General features: G+C 39.1%; 1 long non-coding RNA gene across 1 annotated transcript in view; it reads right to left on the bottom strand.

The window, feature by feature from the left end:
• Positions 1–3,101: 3,101 nt before the first annotated feature.
• Positions 3,102–7,192, bottom strand: part of LOC139594023 (uncharacterized) — a 77,006-nt gene continuing 72,915 nt past the window's right edge. The window contains exon 3 of the long non-coding RNA XR_011680489.1: positions 3,102–3,213. This is a non-coding gene — a long non-coding RNA (uncharacterized lncRNA). The remainder of the gene's footprint in view (positions 3,214–7,192) is intronic.

Raw genomic sequence — 7,192 nt, 5'->3', positions numbered from 1 at the left:
TGTAGTGCCTTGCATGAGCTGCTGTGCACTTCAGAACACACCAATGGCTTCTCCAGCAGAAGCCAACCAAACACATGGGCATGTCAAAAACGGCAAACAAAACAAGTACTATGCCTGCAACCCAACAACTGAAAAACAGCAACTGAAAACCCTGCTGTTTCTTCTCTGATACAGGGCTTGTCTAGGTCTCAGAGGCTGTCATGCTCCATATTCCTTCAACCATTAAACAAGATGATCATTGACTCCTTTTGTCCTGTGCAAAATCAAATCCATGGGTGATTCTTAGTGAATAACTGCCTCCCAAAGGGAAGGCAGGAATGCTGGGCTCCAAGAAATGCCTTCAATGATTTTAACTTTTAAAACAACGGGAAGCAATGTTAGAACAAACAGCCTGATAAGGACTGATAAACAACACCCAAAGAAAATTTGGGGTGTCACCGCTGCTCATGACAACAGTGCTGGGACAGGCTTGCAGCTTGACTCAGGGCCACACTGTCACAAAGAGTGGGACACCATGGCTGCAGCAAGACCTGGCAAAGGGCTGAGACAGAAGCCTGGTGCAAAGGGACAGACCAGGCTTAGTGAGAATGTTCAAAACAAAGCTGTGCATCTAAAGGAAAAAGTATTCTCTGGAATACAAATCAACAGCTTGGAATGAAAGATCCAAGTGCAGAGAATGTTCAAAGAGACAGGACAGAGCCTGGCCTGTAAACTTTTATTTGAAAAAGACACTAATCCCATAGCACAGGCTGGGAGATCAATAGTAAGTAAGTAAATAAATAAATAAACTGGAATAAAAGAGCCAGTGAGAAAGCTGTGGGCATTAAGTCTGCTTAATGGACTTCATAGCAAGAGTGTATTTTTCTGTTTTCTTACTTTCTTTCTCCTACTTCCCAAACTCATTAACACCATGTTTCTGGATGATATTAGTCCTTATAATTTGTAAGGTTCCCTCCTATCAACATTAACATATCAATAAAGCACACCCCAAAAATCAATTTTCCTACTACGACTTTTTGTTAAATCAACTTCTTATTCAAGACCCGTAATATTTATGTGCTTCTGACTCAGATTTAAACCCCATACCACACCATATCAATTATTCCCAATTGCATGCTTTAAACAACCATTCATTGCCACTGAAGTCTAAAAGTGTACTTACACAGTTAAAATTAGGTGCATGACTCCACTTTTGGACTGAGGTCACAGTTTAACACCCTAAGATTGATTCTGTAAATCTACACATTGAAAACAGTACCAAATGAAACCTTTGTTCAAGGGAAGGAAAAAAAAAAAAAAACACTCTGGGTAACTCTGCAAGAAAATTAATCCAGTTATAAAATAATTATTAAATGTATGAGCAAGCAAATTGCTAATTAGGAGAACACTTAATCACCTGAAAATATTCTTTAAACATAATGGTAGAACAACTGGCAAGTGACAAGGACTGTTCTGGAATCATAATAAAGGCTATTGGGACTACATTAAAAGAAAGTTAATTTATTTAATATAGCAGCTGATAAGACCTTTCATATGCACTAAACACAACTGAAATTCTTATTTATTGCATAATCAAAAACATGTTTTGCTCTGTGCTGCTACTAACCCTAATACAATACAAGTCATGAGTATTCCAGGAAAATAGTTCTGGTAGAAGGAGGGGTGAAAATAGTGATTTACTAATGGCCTTTGTTTCCAGTTAAAACTGAACAGTGAATTCTCCATCTTTTCAAACACTATGAAAATATTACTCTAGAACAAGTAGAGATTTTTCAATGAAATTAAAGAAGTTGCAAAGTGGAGAAAAAGAGTATCCTTAACTCCGCTCACAACCTTTGTCCACAGACTGTATCTGCATGCTGTAACACAGAACCTGCCTGGTGACAGAAAAGGAATTGCTGAAAGCACTGTTAAGGTCCCTGAAAGGTGACTCATTTTGGAGTAGGCAGGCACAACTGATAGTATAATAATTGATTTTACAAGGTGACCTAACAAACAGTTTGAAAAGGTAAAAGTTTGTGTGGCAATACCCAGTAACTTGGCTTTGTTATTAACAGGAGAATAATGTAGCAGGAAACTGAGGAACTTACTTTTAAAAAGCAATTCTTGCTTCTTTATTGTCTCGCAAACAGCTTATACTCAATCAGTCATATTTACATTTATTTCCTTATCAGTTATCACCAGAATGCTTGACAGCAAAAGTGCATTTTAATCTGTTGTGCAAATGCTTAGAATTCTTTTATATCCTAAAACTAATTTATTCAATTTACCTTAGTACTCACACAAACTTTTAAAAATAGCTGTAGACCTATTTTCCTTCTCACAGATGGACAAAGTTATTTTGCAGCTCATTTAATTTGCCACAGATACTGAAAGGAATGGCAGAAGTCATTTACTTTTCTGTCACATGGACAAAACTTGACTACAGTTCAAGTAGTCCTGTTCAGGACTCCAGATGATTTTCTCCAGTTATACCTCTATAAAGAATTGGAATCTGAGCTTGATACTAAACAAATATTCCAGAAAAACTAAATCTTAATCACTGAATAAACCTACTGGAAGTTTTAAGTGAATTCAAATATTTTCCATGTGGACACAATCAATTTTCAGGTATTTCAGTTTGCTGATATGCAGAGCTATGCAAAGAAAGAGAGGGAGGACTGGAAGCTATCTGCCAGAGTGTCACATAGACTACTTCAAATGTGGAAGAAATTCTCTCTGCTGCTCCCTTCAGCAACCCCCAGCTTTGATACACCTCTGCCTTTCTTTTTTTCCTTACAGACATCAGACCCAACACAGCTGAAAACCTAAAGCTTAAGTTTCATCATGACAGACAAGAGGCACAAGCCATGAACTAGAGAAATGACTCGAAACAAAAGTGGGAAGGGGAACACTGCCCCTCAGCCTGTTACAAGCATGGCACAGGACCTTCCCTTCAAATTCCTGCTCTGACCCTGGCACTGCAGAGCCTTCAGTGTGTCCAGGAACCTGGGACAGTCCTTGTTTAGCCACATCTCAGATGTGCCAGGGTTTCTCTGCTCTTCTGACAGATGCTGCCCCTCACACAGAGCTCCCCTCTCCCCTGCCCTCACTCACCCATCCCTCTGCGCCTTCCAGCAGCTCCACAGTGCTCCAGGGTCACCCAGAGAGGACAATCCTGAGGCACCTCCCAGCCTGCCAGCCATGGTCTTGGAGAGCACGGCAGAAAAACCCCTGGAAACAAATCAAACCAAGAATTCCCTCTTAGAATTGACATAAAAGTGAATAAGCTGGAGTTGTTTTAGGAAGGCAGTGATGACAGCAGCTCAGAGCAGAGCACACTGTACACACTTGCATTTTATTGCTCCCATCAGCTTCTCCCATTTATTTCAAGAGTTCCTGTCTCAGTGTCAACTGCTGCCATCACCAATCCTGCACTATCTGCCTTACCCTATAGCTTTAAAATACCTGAGTTTAACTTGCTCACAGATTTCTTCGAACCTACAGTGCCCACTGGGGATTACTTGATACCTTTGTGGACAACAGCGGGAAAATAGATTTGAGACTGGGTCAGGTAAGGACCATCAGGGAAAATCAGATCAACATCAAAAGTTTAGAAAAAACCCAACCCTCAAAAGATTCATTTTTACTCTGGTTATATATTCAGCACTGAGTTTTCAAAGGATCCTTTAAACATTATGAGCTCTACTCCCTTTTTCCAAAGTTTTTCAAAATTCTAATCTTAGTGGACAAAACCACTAAGTTCTGCAACAACTTCGTCTTTAGAGGGTTTTAAGATCATAACACATCAAGCATTTGTCATAATGTCAAACCAAATTGATTTACAAAACTAAGATTTAAACTATGTTCCCACCAAAACTTGGCTATTTCCTACAGATAAAGTAAATCCTTTCTTGTTCTCTTTCTTCTGCATTAATTTAAATATGTTGGTGGCTAAAAAGCAGTTTTACTGCAACCAGAACAGGAGGAACTTTAGGTGACTTAATGATAATCCCTCTCTAACAATGGATATAATTTCACAATGAAAGTTAACATTTGGTAAATTCAACAATAAAATGTACCCTTCTCAAATACAGCACACATGCCTACAGCAATATGTGCGTGAACAAATGGAAATTGTCAGTTTTGCTGAGAAAGCAAAAAGAAAAAGTGAAACAAATGAAATGAAGGAAGTAATTAGAATATCCTAAGTGAATATACTGGCATAACATTATCACGTAGATATTTTTCCAATTAATTTTTGGGGTTGCTATATGAGAGACTTTTGTAAAGTCCTAATTAGCTGATCCAATGTCCTTTAGTTCTCATAACAATGATAATTCATGAGACTTACTGCACACCAATTACATCTCTCAGTAGAAATGACTTGCAGAACTCTTTTGCTTTCCTATATTAAAATGGCAGACACTACTTTGTCCTTCACTATTCCCTTGGCCATAAAAAATAGATCTCCTTGGATTTTAATGAGGTTAAAAGAGGTAGAAATTATAACAGACATATAAAATATTGTTTCTGAAAATAAATCATTTGATAGATCATTTATAGCTCCTAATTTACAGAGATTTAAAGGATGTTAATATGAAATGTTCTATGTGATAAAGAAGTTAACCTCCTGCCTTTCTAGCTTTTCTGGCTTGCTCATATGAACTGAACTTTGAGAAAATTTCTTCTTTTTAACCTTTTTTCCCCACTTTCCCTGGGAAAATAAAACTTATATGTTTAGACAAAGAAGATCATGTATAACCTTCTCTATCCAGTTGTACTGGGAAGAACCTCACACCTCTCTCTTGAACCTTTGATCATAAATGTTATATTCATACAGATTGCAAGCCAAGTGCAGGACATTCTCCAAAAGGCAAATTACAACAAGTGATACAAATCCTGGGCTGGCTCAGTGACTGTGACCCTGCAGAAGGAAATCACAGAATCACTTGGCTTGTAAAACCCCTTAAGGTCATTGAGCTCAAGCTCCAAGTGCTAAGACAGCACAGAGTGGCAGGACATGTACATCCCCAAGCCTCTCTTGCACAGACAGTTGGTGCACAAAGAGATAACCTGGGCTGAAAGGCCCAGAAAATGGGCAACTCTGGCCCCCAAAGGGCTCAGAATCAACATCTTAGTCTGGGTAGAAGATATGGGAAGAGATACAAGAAGTATTCTTGACTGAGAGATGCTGCTTTACAACCTAGAAAAGACACAGAGTTATCACAGAGACCTCTTACACCCTAACAAGGGTTTGAGACTTCTCCCTGGGTGAGGATCTTGATGCCCCACCAGCCCTTGGATGGTAAGGTACACTGAAAGCTAAGTTACATTATTTCTTTGCTAGCTGTAACATCAACAGGTACCTTTAACCCAGTGCTGTACTTGTTTACTATTAGATTCTTTTGGTCCTTATTCCCATATAGCATTACTTTAAGTCTCAGGTCTATTAAATAAATAATTCACTCTATAATAGACTGAATCAGCCATTATTAAAGAACTTGGGAGAGAGAGGGGGTTTTGGGGTGCTGGCTGCCTCAATAAACCCCCTGCCTGCTGTCAGAGCCTGGCAAAAGGCAAGGACTTTTCCATTACACCCTTTGTAACACACAGCCAAGCGACCACTGAACCCTGTCCCCAAGTGCCACACCTGAACCTCTTGGGAAAACCTCCAGGAGTGGTAACTAAACCTCTTCCTGGGAACACCTGTTCCAGTGCTACATAAACCTTCTGGTGAAGATATTTCTCCTAAAAAACTAATACAAAAATGACAAATAATACCAGAATACTTCTATGTCTGGGCACTTCATGACACTACTTCCCAAAATAATCTTTGCAGATAAATATTGCCCTTCACACCCATCTTTCCCTCCATAAGATTTCCAAGAATGCCACGGGCTTTAGTCTGCCCAAGTTTTATTTAACTCCATTCCTTTAGTGACAGACACAGAACCATAGCAAACACTGTACAATCATCCTAATCTCTCACAAATTTACCATATTCTAGCCAAGAGTAGCTGGAGTCCTTTATTATAAAGCTGGAAAAAAATTTATAAAAGAAAAATATTTGCAATGAAATTAATTTCTTGTTCTTGTCATAATTCAGAAATTTCCCAGAGCAATTATCAGCCACAATACTCCAGGGAGCAAATTAAGTATTGCCTCTTGAGGGAGTCCACTTCTGCTCCTTTTCCCAAGGTTTTCTGCTGTACTTCAATTCATCAAAGAAAGATCCTTTAATGATCTCTTAATTTCCTTATTAATTAAATGTCCTGTAATATTTTGTATAGCCTTTATTGATCCCCTTTGTCTACTTAAGAATGCTAATCAAGTACCCTTTAGTTTAAAAGTTACTTCACTGGTATCCCCAGAGAGCTGATTCTTGCACTTCTGTGTGCCTTTATGCCAGAACTGCAATTACATAACTGTGAGATTTAACAAATCACCCAATATCTAGGTATTTTCATTGAGGAACCCAATTTTTCTTTACTGATTTTTTTTTAGAGAGACTAAACCTGATTTTAGGAATGTTGCTCAAGCAGGTGCAGTCACCAAACAGCTTTTAGCATATGTGCAGTTGATCATTATTGTACTTTATTCACACAGAAGCAGCAATGGATTAATTCCACTTTTCAGATCTGGAGGTCACTGGGAAAATAAAGTTCTCCTTAGGTAGCATGAGCTGCCTTCAGCCCACCACACCAACCAGGAACAAAGCATTAAATTCTTCCTAGAATCAAGACCTGCATTACCTCCCACAGCTGCACATCCCTGCAAGACATTTGGCTTTCTTATGGGCTTAAAGCCAGGTCTTCATTCACTCTCCTGGTTTAATATTACCATAAGGCATTATGAAAAAGTGGAGGACTGCAAAGAGCAGTGGCTCAGGATTGCAACAGAAACAGAAAATTTGTGTAACAACAAATCCTTATTGGCACTGTGACCAGTGTTACCAGTGTGAGAGGTTAAAGTTTGTGGGCTGCCAAGAACAGCTCACCAGGCACCCCAAATACTCTGCACCTGACCAAACTCAAATCAGGGAGGTGGGCAGCAGTGACTGAATCAGCTGAACCTTAGTTCAGGGCTCTGATTTCTCGATGTGTTGTGCTCTGAAACTGCTTTTCTGAACATATGGCTTACCTAATTGAGGGTTTGGACTAGCACCAAAATGACAAACTGCGTATGCAGGCCGAAAATACAATGATGTATG

Source organism: Agelaius tricolor, unplaced genomic scaffold (assembly GCF_023055355.1).
Source record: "Agelaius tricolor isolate 1412-34295 unplaced genomic scaffold, bAgeTri1.0.p SCAF_11, whole genome shotgun sequence".
Classification (NCBI taxonomy): domain Eukaryota; kingdom Metazoa; phylum Chordata; class Aves; order Passeriformes; family Icteridae; genus Agelaius; species Agelaius tricolor.
This window is presented reverse-complemented; position numbering and strand designations above follow the sequence as displayed.